An 18542-nucleotide genomic window follows, 5' to 3' on the forward strand; every position below is an offset into this window, starting at 1 on the left:
TTGGTTGAATAGAAGTGTTAATTTCAGTACATGACAGCTAAAAATAATACGCTCGTGGAGAGAAAGAAGAGTAGAGGTTATTACTAAAATGCAGAACCACTTGCCAAGCGCAACTTCTAATTGCAGCTCGCACCCAAAGTCAGCGCAAAATTTTCATAGTAGTACAACGTAGATGCGCTTTAGTATAGGTGCATTAGATAGCTAGCGGTATCAATCAATCAATCAATCAATCAATCAATCAATCAATCAATCAATCAATCAATCAATCAATCAATCAATCAATCAATCAATCAATCAATCAATCAATCAATCAATCAATCAATCAATCAATCAATCAATCAATCAATCAGTACTTAAGAAAACAATCAAGCAATTAAGGAACAAACTCATATGCTAGCGCCCATTAGCCTAGCCAAAGCCAGCGCATATCGAGACACGAATTGTCGGATCAGCTGTTCGGGGCTAGGATGAGGTAAATGCGCCGAATGTCTGGCGCTTTACGTTTGCATTTATTTATCTCGATCGTAGATGTGGCGACGACGTTTCTCGCTTCCGACGGCGCGTTTCGACGAGCGGCGTGCGGCACCACCGCTCACCACCCGTTTCAATTTGGCGCCGCGGCGTCCTGGAAGCAGACGACGCGCCTCCGTTGCCATAGTGACGGGGCGCATGCACAGAGAGCAGTGTAAGTGCGATCAAGTACGAAACATCTCCCTCGCGAGGGGCACAATCAAATGCAGAGCATTTCCGGGGGCGCACGACGTTAAGTAGTTTGCGTTACGTTAATGTGGTTGCACTTGTGGCAACTGCTGACGAGAGAGCGCTCGTCAGCAGTAATTTGAATGAGTCAACGATTTAAGGCGCGTTCGTAGTGTTCCATTCTGTGTCGCCTTTGTGGCGCTGTTGGTAGAGCACCATGTACATTGCGCTCCGCCCGCAGGGTCGAGGGATCGAAACCTAACGCCGGATAGTATTTTCTTTTATATAGTGTAGGTGGAAGGGTGCGGACTACGACTAGGGACGTCAACGCGGGTGACATCGTGAGTTACTGAAATGCTCTGCATTTAATAGTGCGAGCATGCACCGCCGAAGAGGAACCGAGAGTGCACTGGTATTCGGCTGGCACAAACGGCAGCGGCGAACGCAGCAGGTAGCAGCGGAGCGACTAGTAGCAGTAGAGTTCGAGCGACACCACAGAGGTGCGGCGGGAAGCGGAAACAGTCGCATTGCGAAGGTCGTAGGGGAACGCGCGCGCGCCTCTCCAGTCCGGCCGGGCCACTGTATACGTATACAAGCAAGAAATTTTAAATGCGAATAAATTTATTAGCCGCGGGTTGTCTTGCTCCGTTGGCCGGCGTGCGCCTGCATTCCTCCAGCACGAGCGCACGTGAGCGCGCGCCTCGTAGTTCTGTCTTCGTCTTCATCGTCGTCGTAAATTCGAATGCATTTCTTAGTCGGGGGTTGTCGTGCTCCGTCGGCGTGCGCCCGCAGGTGTTATCTCTCCGCGCTCAATGCCGAACGCATGCGTTTGAAGCGAGCTGTACTAGTTTGCTCGAAGCGGCAAGGACGGCGAGTACTGCGGTGTTAGTCTCGCGTCTAACGTGTATGGGAACTTGATATCGCACGCCGTTGCCACGTCTCCCGTTCGAGACACGTCTCCGTACAAGAACTTGTACACCCTTGCCTACACCGGAGACGGAGTCTTTGTGGTGACCGTGCACCTCACGCCCAACCTCGCTCGAGACGCCGTTGCCGCGCAGCTGGACGCGGCTATGGAAAGTGTGCGCGTCCGCTCCAAACCCTCTGACCCTATAGTCTTGGTTGGCGACTTCAACGTTGACGTGCGCAAGAAGAGTGGCGAGTGGCTGGTCGAGTACATGCAGACCAAGCACTCTATGCATTGTCGCTCTGCCGGCTTCGACACGTACCATTCACAGGAGTTGCATTGATCTGGTCTTTACGCGAAACTGTGACGCGCGTATGCTTCTCAAAGACCCTTTGACCGTGCACTTTAGTGATCACAAGGCAGTGATTGTGGCCGTCAGGTACAACGATAACACAAACAGGTGCTGATGAATAAATGATTACGTTCACACTATCGTCATTAATTACGCCATTACTCGCAACACACTCATCGGCGCACCCAATGCATTCGCATTTCTGCCCGATTCCCTTCGGGGAGGTGCGGGGGAATTTTTTATTTATAATGTACTCTGCGGCATTCACCACGTACAGATTTAAATAAGGCAACCTATATAAAATATTGGTTCTCTTTATAATTCTTAAAATCACAGTGCCAGAAAGCTTGAGAAGCCTCTCGTAATATATGTGTATCCATATGTATAGGATGCAGCGATGGCGTAGAGGTAGAACACCCGCCTCGCATGCAGAAGGATCGTGGTTCGAATTCCGGTGCCGCACAATGCCCACCGGATTAAAAAAAAAATCCGCGTATTGATGGAATTGCAAAAAGGGGCTTGGGGTGCGGCCTGACCCCGGCGACCATTGCCGGTAATGCACTCCCTCACCAGAGCAGGATTGGCCACCCTGGTGTAGTAACGGCAACAACCTCCCATGAATACGCCAACTAACCCTCGGCCCTCAGTCCCCAGCGGCTGCGAAGCAATTGACCACGGCGGCGGTCACACCTGTGACGCAGCAGAGGGTGCTAAGAATCCCTGGATCCGGACAGGCCGCCAATGGAATCTGAACCTGGCAACGTTTAACGCGCGAACCTTATCTAGCGAAGCAAGTCTCGAGGTGTTGTTCGAGGAATTAGAGGGCATTAAATGGGATGTAATAAGGCTTAGCGAGGTTAGGAGGGCAGGCGAAGCCTTTACGGTGCTGAAAAATTGACAGGTCCTATGTTACCGTGGTCTAGAGGACAGAAGAGAACTGGGAGTGGGATTTCTAGTCAATAAAAGCATAGCTGGCAACATAGACGAATACCATAGCATTAACGAACGGGCAGCAGGTCTTGTAATTAGGCTCAATAAGAGGTACAAGCTCAAGGTGGTACAGGGCTACGCGCCCACATCCAGCTACGACGACCAAGTAGTGGAACGCTTCTATGAAGATGTGGAATCGGCAATGGCTAAAGCAAAAACACAGTATACCGTAGTTATGGGGGACTTCAATGCTAAAGTAGGCAAGAATCAGGCTGGAGACAAGGCAGTTGGGAACTATGGTCTGGGCTGTAGAAATAGCAGGGGGGACCTACTAGTTGAGTTTGCAGAACGGAATAACCTCCGCATAATGAATACCTTCTTCTGTAAACGGGAGAGTCGGAAGTGGACCTGGAGGAGCCCGAATGGGGAGCACAAAAATGAAATAGACTTCATATTATGCGATAACCCTGGCGTCTTGCAGGATGTGGAAGTGCTCGGAAGGGTAAGGTGTAGTGACCACCGTATGGTAAGATCTCGAATTAGGCTAGATTTGAGGACGGACCGCAACAAGCTAGTACGAAAGAAGCCGATAAACGAGCTAACAGTAAGACGTAAAGTAGAAGAATTCAGGATCGCGCTGCAGAACCGATATTCCGCCCTTAACGAGGAAGCCGAGCGTACAACACAGGAAGCCAGCGACAACCTTACACGTATCATCACGGAGTGTGCAATAGAAGTCGGGGGCACTATGGCTAGACAGGATACTAGTAAACCTTCACAGGAGACGAAAGATCTAATCAGGAAACGGCAAACCATGAGAATCTCTACCGCAGCTGACAGAATAGAACTAGCCGAGCTCTCGAAGTTAATCAATAAGTGTAAGACAGCTGACATACGGAAGTATAATATGGAGAGAATCGAATACGCTGTAAAGAACGGAGGTAGCCTGAAAGCAGTGAAGAGATGTCTTGGCGCGGGGAAAAATCAGATGTATGCACTTAAGGATAAGCAAGGCAATGTCATCACAAATAGGGATAAAATAGTCACAGTGGCAGAGGAGTTCTATAGGGATCTGTACAGTAGCCGGGACATACAGGATAATGCCGAACGAGACAGTAGTTCAGAGGAGATAGACATCCCACCAGTAACGACCGAAGAAGTAAGGAATGCTTTGAAAGAAATGAAAGGGGGCAAAGCACCTGGTGAGGATCAGATAACAGCAGACCTCTTGAAGGATGGCGGAGAAATTGTACTTGAAAAACTGGCAAACCTGTATACGCAATGCCTAATGACCGCAATGGTACCGGAATCTTGGAAGAACGCGAACATCATCATAATCCATAAGAAAGGCGACATGAAGGACTTGAAAAATTACAGGCCGATCTGCTTACTGTCAGTCGTCTACAAGGTATTTACCAAGGTAATCGCTAACCGAATCTCTGCAACCTTAGATTTCAGTCAATCTAAAGAACAAGCAGGGTTCCGTAAAGGTTATTCAACAATGGACCATATTCACACGATCAATCAGGTGATAGAGAAGTGCGCTGAGTATACTGAACCCCTATATATAGCCTTCATAGATTATGAGAAAGCATTTGACTCGGTCGAAACCCTAGCAGTCATTCAGGCATTACGGCACCAGGGGGTAGATGAGCATTATGTAAGAATACTAGAGGATATCTACAGTGGGTCTACAGCTACCATCATCCTCCATAGGGAGAGCAGTAAAATACCTATAAGGAAGGGTGTCAGACAAGGAGACACAATCTCTGCAATGTTATTCACAGCATGCTTACAAGAAGTATTCAGAACGTTGGATTGGGAACAGGTGGGAGTAAGGGTTAATGGAGAATACCTCAGTAACCTCAGATTTGCTGATGACGTTGCCTTGCTAAGTAACTCGGGGGACGAATTGCAAAGCATGCTTTCCGCACTGGGCGAACAGAGTAGAACCGTGGGCCTGAAAATTAATATGCAGAAAACTAAAGTAATGATCAATAACCTCGGGACAGCACAGCAGTTTGAGATAGGTGGCGAGGCAGTGGAAGTGGTAAGCGAATATATCTACTTAGGCCAAGTTGTGACCCCAGATCCCAACCATGAGGCAGAGATAATTAGAAGGATCAGAATGGGGTGGGGTGCATATGGCAGACATTCTCAGATAATGAATAGCAGCCTACCATTGTCGCTGAAGAAGAAAGTGTATGACAGCTGCATCTTACCGGTACTCACCTACGGGGCAAAAACTTGGAGGCTCACTAAGAGGGTTCAACTTAAATTGAGAACGACTCAGCGGGCAATGGAGGGGAAAATGATAGGCGTAACATTAAGGGACAAGAAGAGAGCGGAGTGGGTCAGAGAGCAAACTGGTGTTAAAGACATATTAGTAGAAATTAAGAAGAAGAAATGGACGTGGGCAGGGCATGTAATGCGAAGGCAAGATAACTGCTGGTCATTAAGGGTAACAGAGTGGATCCCTAGAGAAGGCAAGCGTTGCAGGGGGCGGCAGAAAGTTAGATGGGCAGATGAGATCAAGAAGTTTGCGGGGATAAATTGGTCAGAGTTGGCACAGGACCGAGGTAATTGGAGAATAATGGGAGAGGCCTTTGCCCTGCAGTGGGCGTAGATAGGCTGGTGATGATGATGATGATGATGATGATGTATAGGAACTGCGTGACCTGTTCGATAATCGTTGCCCAACTTGTCGCTATAAAATCTTTGTGAATATTGTAACGCTGGAGGTTAATGAACACAGATGACAAAATGTTTCGTTGGAATCTGATTTGTTCCGTTAAAAATGAGTATCAAAGGTGCATAACTGCCCTTTTAGTAAAATAAAGGCATTAATGAGGCTTTACTAAAAAACATTTTATAAAATAAGATGATGAGAAGCATTTGCTAGCGTAGTATTTTTTAAGCCAAACATGTTTAAGTGACACCTTCGGTAATGATTATCAAACCGGTAGCGCACTACACTGACATGCATGGACATATAAAAGAAGCAAATTTTAAGAGGTTTGGAATCATTAGTAAAGGAGTTGTTAAACCAAACTTAAATCGGTACAAACCGTGCTGTAGGTGTTTAAGTATGCAAGTACGCTAAACAGAAAGTGCTGGATGCCGCAAACGTTTATGTTTATTTTATTCCCCCTCTAAAACATACCTAGATGCCCGTTCTAGAGTACAGAACCGATCGCTAGCACCTTCAACCACGGCGTCAATTTATTTCCGACATATGGAAATTTCAGTTACGTTATATCCTATTATCGCGCTAGCTACGCCAAGGGGAACCCCAGTTGCCATAGTTACCTGTTTTGTCAGATCAACGATAAAAAACGGCGGACGGTTGGTCCAGCCAATTTAATCTGGCACTTTCGCAGTGCTTACCCAACCTTGCTGCAATTATTAATCTTGCACAGGCTCTTTTTTTCGTTCACTATAACTGAGAATTACAGTATATCATGCCACTTTAAGCTTATCGAGATAGTTTTTTCTATGTGCAGTGAGCGCATACAAATTGATCTAACATAGCACCACATAGTCGCCTCAATAAGTTTTTACACCTACAGGGGTATATACCAGGAACATTGCATAACAGCACAAAAACGCTAAGAATATATTTATAAAAAAAGAACACTTATATCACTAAGCTTGCAAACGTAAACATATGTTTTTTCCGAATAATTTTTGCGTAGTTTTCTTTCTAAATGATTTTTACAAAACAACGTTAATTGCAGTGTTTTATATTTTTGTTGTTATTGTTATGTTACTTTCTTTTTAAATTTTATCGTCAGTTTTTTATACAAACAACATAACTATTATTTGGTAGGTTTCTTAGTAATATAGGCCGCCGATAACCCTATGGTTAAAAGCAATCTTTTTGCCCCCAATTTTCGGTAAACCCTGATTTCTACCACAGTTCACCACTTCCAATGTGTTTGTCTACGCTGACTGCTCCCACACGGTATTGCCCTTACAGTCAGGGTTGTGACATTCCTACTGTCAGACGAGCACATTTCCTGCATCTTAAAATGGTGCTTCCATGTCTGCGCAATGCGCATACAATCATGGTTTTCAGCACACGCACTTTAATTCCTAGCACTTGTCAATGGTGTGAGCAATAGATAGGTGCGGCAGCTGAGATGCATCGTTGTCAGCATTGTACACTTGGGAACGAAATACGAAATGTGGGGTGTTTTCTAACTGCCGTAAACTTTTCTTCATAAAGGAAAACTTTAGCTCTTTTGGGGATGGCGTCTATACCGCGTACACACCCTCCAGGAAAGCCAACTTTTCAGACGATGATGATGCTTGTGGGTGAACAATATCAAAATTAAGAGCCTTTCCTGAGACGCGTGGCGGCAGCTCCCTGATGCCCCCTCCGCTAAAGATTTATTGGCAGCAAATGGAGGACGCCACGCAGACGTGTGACGACGCGACCGAAACAGGCTCAATTGCATGTTGTAAGGTGAGCATCTAGAGCAGTTACCCATAGGCTTACGTTGCATAAGAATGGCCTTGCCCATGGGACGTTAAGCTGCTAGCCACTGTACGTTAGGCCTAAGATCCCGTTTTGAGGTATACGACGGTAGGTCTAATATAACATCTTGAGGTATAACACCCAAAACCCGCACCTACTCAATAAAATTGCTCACTGAACAGGTAAGAAGCAGATACGGGATTCCGCCTTACAACGCAAAGCAGAGGGCACACCCGAAAGCTGCTGTGGGTATTCTAGAAAATTGGTGCGCACCTCCGGAGTAACACGTTCTCGCGATGTGGGATTGCCCAACCAAACAATACATCATGACAAAGCTTTGGGTGCCACCATCGTCGTCGTTAGACGGAGGGGTGCATAATTCTGGTGACATGTTTTTTTTTACAAACTTCCTCACTCTAAGAATAGAAAAGGATTTCTCCCGTCAGGATTCTTATATATCACCTTACGTTTGTGCAGTGGTATTCAAATTTGGTATTCAAAGAGGCTCACGTACTGTTCCCCGGTTTCCATCTCTGAGAATAGCTATCATGGTCACTACTTTGTTCCTGAGGTTGTGTTTTGGAACCTTCCGTTGGCATTAATTGCATGATTTACTTACCACCGCCTGCCTTCGCCACATTTGTAATATCGCTACACCCATAAATTTAGGTGCAAGACCCTCCACCTAACCGAATATTTATGGAGTTAATTTTGTCTACATCATGAGCAACGGCTCCCTTTAAATAAACCGTATGGTGTTGTCCGTATGCGGCTCTACCTTATACTGTTAAGGCCTTTGTGCGTGGCCTCGGACAGGACACAAGACAAGAGACAACGTGTGCTTCCTGGGAACTGCAGTGCGCCGAATCTGGCTACGTTTTTGCTTGCCTCATTGGATTCTATGTCGGAACACCTGGAATACCTGTGGTGCCTTAGCATGCATGACATAGCACGACGTAATAAATCCCGTTTTCCAGACTTGCACTTCACCTCCAGCACAGTTCAAAAGCAAACTTAGCGGCTATGCGGGAGAAGTATCAGCACCCACTGGAAACAGACAACTTGGGGTAGCTAAAACAACACTGGCCTTATAATAGGAGGACCCACTTTATCGAACAACCGGATCTATAGTGGTTAGTGGTATACCTGAAGACGAGAAAGCCTTACGACGTTCCAGAATGACATCCTCCCTATTAAAAGGTGATTTGTGGAAGGAGACTGGTGCGCAGGGATTGGCGCAGGACCTCTGAAACGTGCTGTGCCGTTTCAGTCCGATGTTCCGATATGGTCTCATATCCCAAAACATAGTCCTTCCACGTCTCATGCCAATCTTACCATACGTACGCACAAGAGAATGAACCTATTGCTAGTTACACTCTAACCAAGCGGTTCCAAATAAATGTTTATTGTGTGGAACTTCTGGATGATAACGAACAGCTTCAGCAATTTAGCGAATGCACATTCGCGTGCGATTCATGCAGCATCTATGAAAAATGGAGTATCACTCAGCTGCATGTTAACGGGTGTGTGATGGAAACTTGGGCGCAATTGAGCGCTCACAATAATTGTGCTCAGCGAATGCAAAATAAACAACCTCGCTGTTCCTCACCATCGGTGTGTGTTGGTGAAAAAACTTCATCCGCAAAGAGCGTGGAGCTGCCATGCACATTGGGCGCTTCTTCGGTGTTTCTGTTTGCCGACTTCTTAGTATGTCACTTGACGTTGGCAGCGTGCTGACATTAGACAAAAAGAAAAGTAATTAAACAAGTGCCCCTTTTTACATTTTTTTCTGATTGGAATTTCGTGCACTTGGCATGGTTTGTTGAAAGGTATAGAATAACAATGGTTTTAATGCTTGCGATTCCTGTTCGACAGGGCTAAATTACGAAATACCACTTTGCAGCAGCTCTTTGAGAGGAGGAATACGATAAGTCACCATACGATACGTATGGTAAGTCACATACGATACGAATACGATAAGTAGCACTACAAGACCACTCCATTAAAAACTACGGGAATTCTCCCCCCCCCCAGTCTGTGGAGATAATGTAGTAAGTGCCTTGGCTTTTCATAGGCGCTGGCTACCTACCCTTCTCCCAAGAAAATGTTCAGAATGCCTTTATGGAGATTGACAGACGGCTGCGGACGCAGAACGTGTAAAAACGAAGAATAGCCACAGCGAAAGATAACAGCATATTGGGAACTGAAACGTTTTGGATTAAGTGTCCTATGCAAAAGGACCCAACCCATCTTTTGAAACAAAAGAAAACGTGTCATTTCCGCTCACGCTACTATTTCTCGCAATGCTTCAATGGAGTGTGCTCCACTCTTATGACGACCAATTCTAAACGTGTAACCTAAACAAAGGAGCATGCTAGTTGAATGAAACCTTGTCGTTGGTTACGGGCGGGTTTTATGGCAAGACCTCTCAGCCCGCCGTGTAACATGCACCTCATTGGCAGACTTGTAAACTTGAGGTGCACCCCGTGGGCCCCTAAGTACACCTACTTTGGCGGAAAACAGAACGTTTCGCGTCTCCACCTTCACACAACTGCGTTATCTGACTCCAGGATACCAGCTGACGCAAGATGTATCTCGACACACGCAACATTCAGGCGCGTTCAAATAATTTCATAAAGGTAAAAAAATATATGTTAACTTTGGCACAAACACATCCTCTTTATGCACTTTTGTTTGATAAACCATCAGATTTTTTTCGTGCTGATGCACTTAAAAATTTATTGTATGCATGACTGCCCCCCAGGGTATAGTTCGTCGCAGCGATACAGTCAGACAAGTACGCTTATTGACTCCGGAAACTGTGAGATTTTGTCTGTGCAAAGATAATGCAAAATCATTTTGTTTGTTTATTTACTTTTTATTCTTTTATGTGCTTTTATTTTGTACACTTTTCAATAGATGTGAATTAACAAAGCGCAATTTGGAACGTGATTTTTGTGGGTTCGATTTTGAAAATAGAGGATTCCTGTCTTGAGTTCAGGAATAGGGAATAAACACGAATAATGTCCTGTTTTCCAACTGCCTCATGTTTTTTGAAGTGCACATGCATTTATTAAAGATTTTCGCCTTTCCGGATTCTAGAACGCCTGTTTTTACTTCACGGGGGCGCTTCACTTCAGCCTTCATCGCCGACGCATTGTTCCCTAATTCTTATCGTGTGAGATTCATGGGGGATACTACTTTTCGGACGTTGTTTCATAGACACATCCATGGCCAAAGATTGCGAGAGTTAATTTCACCCGTTACCATTTGGCCATTTAGTTCAATTGTGTGTCAAAGGTACACACATTAATTAAAGTGCTGGATACCCGAAGGAATTCACGATTGATGGGTGTCTAATATCTTACTTCCCTCAAGGCACCCTGGCGATTGTTAATTACATTTCTACGCCACCCCATAAGAGCCTTCATACGTGGCCTTGACGGTATACCATGTAGGAAAGAAAAAGAGCTTCCGGGTACTGCATGCGCCCTCTATTGGTGCGCCAGCACCGCTTAGGAAAGGTATGTCAGGATGAAGCTTCGGGTTATCGTACAGCATGTGCATCAGCTAGTCTCTACATTGAAAGGCATTTTTACCACTTGTCAAGATTGTCAAGTAACATACTCAAGATTTTGTGAATGACACAAGAAGAGTTTTCTGGAAAATACAAGCAAAATAAAGTCCAACTATTGGGAAACGGGCCTGTAAAGACGCAGTGTTGCTCCGTACTCTACTTACTTTCTATTACATCATCCCGGGTACGCAGTACTTCTAACCACATCATGAATGATGAGTTTATAAGTGCTTGCTTGTTGGTTTTGTCATTTAGCGTTGGTGTGTGCCTTACATGTTCCTACTAATGGTAGTGTGACTTCCCCTCACGCTGAATTAATAGAACTAGGCCGGTTTTCTGGCACGCCATATCTAGCCATCTCTCTAGAATCCTATCACTTAGTTAAAAATTCATGCACCCCTGTATGTAAAGACGATGGTTGAACGCGAAGATTTCAAGTTATGTATTGTTTTGTTGGGCAATCCCACACTGCGAGTATATGCTAGTCTCTAGGCAAGCGTTGCTTTTCTAGAATGCCCACTACAACTGTTTGATGTGCACGCCTTATGCCTAAGAATTGGCGTGTACGGCGCGAATATGTACCTGCTACGTGGCGTTCAGCTTCACTCATGTCAAAATAGAGCAATAACACAGACACCGGCTTTATACGCGAGGAACCCAGGCTCTATTCTGGCCACAAGAAGCGTTTTCTTTGTTTCACTTCACCCGCTATCTATTGTCATCATCGTTAGTGAAAGATGACTATCCTGCAGGGTGCACTGGCGTACAACGGCATCAGTGAGAACTCTAACGCTTCGATTTTTGATTGTTACGGTAATCTGTCCGATACATGACGATGAAGAAGCCGGAAGCTCGCAATTAAATGGTTTTCGACAACTCTGGTTTATTCTCGTCCCCAGTATCAACTTTAAATACCGTAAACATATTTTCGCTACCTCGTCCGGCATACATATCGTCTTGGTGGAGGTTTCTGTGTTTTGATTTCCTCCCTCGTTCCCTTTCTTAAGTCGCCAACCGCTGTATTATGGAGCGAACTTACACGCCCTCCACCTGCAATGGTTAACTACGAGGATCCCACTTTGCCCATGGCTACTCCTACGATCATCACCTCGCCGTCCCGCAAGCCTAGCACCTATGTACGCAACGAAACCATCGATGAAGAGGACTGGCACAAATGTACGAAGGCAGCAGGATCCACAAGCGCTGGGATCTGAAATTCATGTTAGCCAACGCAGTCTTTTACCTCAAGGGACGGCCCGGGTGTGGTTCCAGAACCACGGAGCAAGCGTTACCAACGGGGAGGCTTGCACACAAAAGATGAAAAAGTTGTTTGGTTCGTCCTCTTGTCCACTTGCCGTAAACAGGACCTCGAATCCGTGCCCAGACTGCGACCGAGTGACATATATCTTACATTGAGGACACCGTAGCGCTTTTTCACTAAGTTGACCTGCACGACGCCAGAGAGAAAAATAAGCACCACATGTCCCAAAGGAATTACGGATGACGTCTTCAACGTTCTCGCCCCAACTAACTGCCCGAACGAAGACGTCGTCATTCATGAATGTCGCCGCTTCAAAGAGGCCAACATTCGCTGACTGGCATTGTCGACATAGCATGGCTGAATGGCACGCAACATCACTATAGTGCTGTCGTATTGTTCCGTCATATCCATGGTACGATTTCCATATCTGGTTAGTACTTTTTCTCACGTCGTGTTATCGAATCTTGCGGGCGCATGGACGCCGTGAATTACTTTCCCCAGCATGTTTTTGTGCCCAATTGTGTATTATGGGCACACCCAGAAATGCATGGCAGTATACCATGAAAAATACATGATTTTTTATTGTTTATATCTTAGTTTCCTCAAGGCAATCGTGGTGATCTGGAAGCGAGTTTCTAGCCCACACCGTAATGGGCTTCTTTCGCGGCACCAGATGAAATTTCAGGTAGGAGACAAAAGGGCTTCTTAGTACCGCAGGCGCCCTCGTTTTGTGCATCAGCGCAGCCTAAAATAGCCACGCCCACACGAGGCTTCGGGTTATCGTTCAGCACGTGCTCGCGTAGTTTCTGTAGACGAACGCCTAGTTACGACCATGTGTAAGAACGAAATTATGATTTTATGATACACAAAAGCAGATTTATCTGGAAAATGCAAGCACAAGAAATCCTAGCCTATGGGAAATGGACCTGTAAAGACGCGTTGATGATCAGTACTCTCTAGCAACTTTCAGATAAATCATCCAGAACATACAGTTTCTGACCGCTGGTTAATCCTTCAGGTTAGAATTCTTCGTGTTAGTTCGGTGATTTGACTATGTTGTATGCCTTACATGTTCCTTCAGGTGTTGCGGCTACTTCGCGTCGCGTTGGCTTATCACTATATGGCCGGTTTTTTGCACGGCAGATCTAGCCTTCGGTCTGCTCTTTCCATATTTAGTTAAGAAATCATGAACCCCTCCATGTAAAAGAATAAAGTTGAACGCGAAAATTTCTCCTGATGGATATTATGGTTGTCCAATATAACACTGCAAGTATGTGGTACTCCCTGAGTTCGCACCCCTTTTTTATATTACCCACAGCAACTGTCCGGTGTGCCATAACTACGTCTAAGTTCTCGGTTAGGGGTGTACTTCATGAATCGGTACCTGCTGCTTGGCGTTCGCTTCGCCACATCGAAATGGAGCATTCTTATAATCACTGGCTTCATACGCTAGGAACCCAGGTTATATTCGAGCCGCACGAATGTGCATGACACTGGTTCTATTCGAACCACGGGAGCCTGTTTGCCTGTGGCAACACGAGGCAATGAAAACGCCGAGCCACAGAACAACATACATATTCAAATCACGTCAGAAGGTGAACGGCCAGCGGCAGATAAGCCTCGCACAACGCTCGGAGTTTTTGGAGCACTTACCGCTCGCGCCACGAGGCTCGCGCAGTCAGCATCAGAGTGGTGCTTGGTCGTCTTCGTCTTCCGCAATGCTCCTACATGATGCCTTCGTTCTCTTCGTCTTCGTCAATGCTGCTACATATCCTCCACTTCACCCGAGATCAGTGATGATCATCGTCAAAAAAGTGGCTTTCCCACAGCGAGTATTGGCGTACAATGGAAGCAGAGAGGAAACTAAAGCTTTGCTTTAATATTGTTACCATCTCCCCTCTGATACACGACGATGAAGTGGTGGGAAGCTTGCTAGTCATTGGCTTTCGACATTGCTGTTTTGTGTTCTGTATTCGAAACAACTATAAATACTTTAAATACATTTTGGTGTTATAACGATGATATGAAGCACCTCTTCGGGGCTTCATATGACCTTGGAAGAGGTTGCGGGTTTTCTATTCTTTTCCTGACAACTTTCCTCTTATGAGCTCCAACTGTATTAAGGAGCAGACGCACATTGTTCTAGCCTGTCATGCCTACCAATGGGGTTCCCTCCCCGCCCTAGGCTACCCCTACTATCCAAATCTCGTCACCACGCGGCCCCAAAACATTCTGCAGCACTGACACCATCGATGAAGATGACTGGCTGGAAATGTAAAATGCCCTAAGTCTTCCCAATCGCCGCGATCTGAAGCTCATGTTAGGTTACGTATTATCCAACCTCAAAAATGCGGCGCGGGTATGGTTCCAGACCCACAAAGCGAACATTTTTCAGTAGGATGATTACAAAGAGAAGGTGGAAAAGTTGCTTGGCACTCGTCCTCAAGGCAGCTTACCACAAATGAAAACCTCACCTCCGCTGAGAAGTCTGCGAACGTGTAATGTGACTCTGGTACTAAAATGACTGTCTGACGCCAGGGGGAAAAAAGTAAGATATGTCCGGAAGAAAATACGGATGATGCCTTCAAATTACCTTGGTCTTAAGTATTGCACAACCGAAGTAGTCATTATTGCTGATTGTCGCCCGTCAAAGAGGCCGAAAGCGCCAATGGACTGGCACTATGTCCGACTTCTGAACAAAGTGCAAAATATTTTGTGAGGGCCAGGTAGTGCGCGAGAAACCACGTCTTCACCGGAGGCCTTACCAGAGTGATGCTTAGGGAGGTGGAAGCTGTTCCCGGCCACCAGTAACCATTGAAGGTGGAACCCGACCACCTTGCTGTATCCCTTATCGAGGCCGTCGTCTGTCATGATATAGACAACCTAAACCTAATCCGAACCGATGCGCTGTAGTAGCAGCCCAAGTATCTCGTAATAGAATTGATGAGGAATAGCTTCATGGAAAGTTCATTAAAAGGAAGTATGACGCACTAAAAATTGTTTTTCTTTTCTTCGTGACGCCGAACTGTTATTTTATGTTTTGCTGAATGAGCATGGTGTTTTTACCAACACCAACTTTATAAAGTACACAAAAAGTTATAGTTTGTTTAAGGTAATCTCTGGCAAAAATACGACAAAACTGGTAGTCTGGGCGAGGCCAAGACTGAATGAGAAAATGCCCCCCAAAAAATCTTTGGACTTCGTCCAGCTTAAAGTGTAACGTGGGCAATGAACTAGGATGACTGTAATATAATAAATATTTCTGAATTGTTGAGCGGTAAACTATTCAAAGTTATACGTTTGACCTTTTGATTGCAGCTTTCTGCAAAATGAACTGAAAAATTATAATTATTGCACAATATTTGTAGTAATGTATTTGCACAGATAATTCTTTGTGAATCGTCTATTAAATCCTTAATTTGAAATTACACAATAACAAATAGGTCATGAATGCTCGTATAACGCGAACGTGATCTCCTCCGAAACCTTGTTTTTACAAAAATATATGTAAGCGCCTGAAATAGCGTGAACTACTAAAAAAACACAGAGAGGTCCACAGTTCCCTGAGTTTATTACTTGGGCTTGGAGACAAATATAAAAGGCAAATGAGTATGTTCATACACAAATGTTTGTGACTTCAAGTACCGATGCGGTTGTTTAAGTGTGGCATTGCAATGTTAAGGGCAGCAAAATCCAAATAAAAATACCAAGTATTCATATTAACATTGTGATTTCTATTTTAAACAGTTTCGGGATGTTTTAGAAAACCAAAAAAATAGAAACCACGCTAAACGTTCTAGTTCCCATCTTACCAGAAATCCACACAAGCTTGATCATACTGAACAATGTACATTAAGCATCGAATGTCTTTGTTGGGGCTGTTATAGGTCTTTTAGAAAAATAAAACACAGAAAACAAGTATAAAAGTTCAAACATTCCGAACAAACCATGATAAAAAAACTTCAAAACAGGCAACCTGTAAAGGAAATTTAAGATGGGGTTTGGAGTGAGTTTCTTTCCTGTTTCGAGTAATGAGTGTAACTATTGCGAAACCCGATATGCGCCACAAACTAATAGTCATAAAACTTGAAGTTTTAATACAGATTGTACCGATATTCTCAGATATAATAAACATGAAAAACGAAGTAAATTCTGCCTTCAACTTACAAGGCCTAAATGGCCACTTAGAACACTTCTACGAGCAAAGGAAACAATTTAGTCATCTGCTTATTCCTTGTTTATTAACAGATAAAAGCTAACAAACTACCCTCTACAACTTAGCAATGCGGTATATGATGAGGCAGTGTACTTCAGTAATACGCGTTTTACACCTGGCGCAGCAAAGACCGGAATAAAAACCACCTCTAATACACACCGTTTCTTGATTCGTGCGTGTACAGATTCTTCCACTTTATAATCCAAAGGCCGTCAACGTCACCGCGAGTGTCATCGACAACAGAGGCGGCGACTAGCAAAACGAACGTTGGCAAGAAGGTTCGCGTCAGCGGTGGACTCAAAAGTTTGGTGGTTTCGGTAAATGGGGGAAGCGACATAGGTATGACACAAGTTATCTGGCCCCCTACATGGGCGCGTATGTACATTAAGTGCCAACATCAGGAAAGTCGTTTCCAAGTGGTTGTCTAATGGGAACAGGAACATTCAAAAGTGATTGAATATTGATTTGTAGCTGTCAAGATGAAGCAAAAGTGAATGTGTGGTGCGAGTATTGCTGTTTACCTTTGCTGAAACTGGGCGGAACTTGGAAAATTTCCATTGGGCGTTGTTCTACCCCGCTTCTCTGTACAAAAAGTGGATACTTGTAGCCCTTCTTGTCCATTGTTACTGCATTTCGGTAATACGATATCCAAAATTCGCTACGATACGAGCTTCACCGAAACTTTGTGATTCCCTAGGCTCATTTGGCACTCAGACTTAGAGGACAAGAATTTCTGAATAATATTTGAAGGTACAAAGCAACTGCAACACTATAGAACTCTCCGCAATATTTATTACAGGCAATATGTGAGGTCGATGAGTTAAATCCCATAACCAATCAATCAAACAATTTTCGGAAAGGTCCTCCGGGTCTAAGAAAAATAATTTTCTTGGACCACGGGGTTGTGGGTCCGCACAGGTGGAAGGCGAGCTGTTTCTTCATGACCTGGTCATAAGAAGGTGACTTCTAGGCTTTAGATCATATACTGCTCCTCATACTATTGCTGCTAACCCAAGAGCATCGGCTGTGGGGGAAAGCAGCTGCGCCAACTGCAAGCCGAGAATTTGGTACGGGAAAGATAACCGTGTAGCCTTGACAGGACGGGTCATATGCGGTACGAAGTGGCTCATTAATCATAAACGTTAGCACTAAAGGTGAGGAAGGGTTACCACCGTTTATGTTGTAGAAAAAAGTGTAGAGAAATGTTACGCCAACAAACGCGAATCTTCCAAATAGAGACTCATTTGCAAGTTCACAGTAAAGACTCATTTGCTCTCGATCTAATGTACTTACAGAACCCTTTACTTCGCTATCTTATGTTTATTCTCTCTCACTTGTGGGTAGTAAAGTCCTCCATAGGTGACGGACACTCTAACTTCAGTGATCGCCACAGGCGATAAATTTTATGTCCGGCCGTCACTTCTACTACGTTTGTGCATCCAATAATGAAGTCCTGCAACGGTCCCTGCGGGTATAATGCGGATAAACACGCAAAATATTAACATTCTGAACTGGGATTTTGGCGCATTAAAACTTCTTAGCGTTGTCGTCTGGGGCGTAGAAACAGGCATTCTGCCAGCATGCCACGTTTAACGACTTGATCTGCCGCGTTCAACCAGACAACGGTTTGAGCGCATCAAGCAAGCCTTTGGTATGCAGCGATATAATTACACCAATATCATTGCGCTTAGCATTAGAGCCAAAATAATTAACACCTTCCACGAAGACCCTGCCTTGGCTTACCTAGCACGATGCGTAGCCTGGAACAATGATGGCGTAGTACCATTGGCCACGACTCAATGAAGGCGTCGCCCAATCAGGATAAATCTTCCTGAGTTGTCCCGTAACCAAAATGTAAGAGGGCGCCCAGGGATATCTTGAAGTTGACATACCTTCCACCGCGGCGATTTTCAAAGGATGGAAGTAAAATTCCTCGTATCTTCTTTTACTTCCTCTTTCGAAAAGATACCAATTGTTTCGGGAGAGCTTCCTAAACTAATCAGAAACCGGCTGTGCAGGTGTGGTCTGCTTGAGAGCCTTAAGTTGTCTATGAGCCTGTTTGCACCATGTCAATCCACCCTAGTGCAGCCTTGGCAGGAACCATGCAACAGCTTCATCGT

Source organism: Haemaphysalis longicornis, unplaced genomic scaffold (genome assembly GCF_048455015.1).
Source record: "Haemaphysalis longicornis isolate Haplotype H1 unplaced genomic scaffold, Haemaphysalis longicornis Haplotype H1 scaffold_8, whole genome shotgun sequence".
Taxonomy (NCBI): domain Eukaryota; kingdom Metazoa; phylum Arthropoda; class Arachnida; order Ixodida; family Ixodidae; genus Haemaphysalis; species Haemaphysalis longicornis.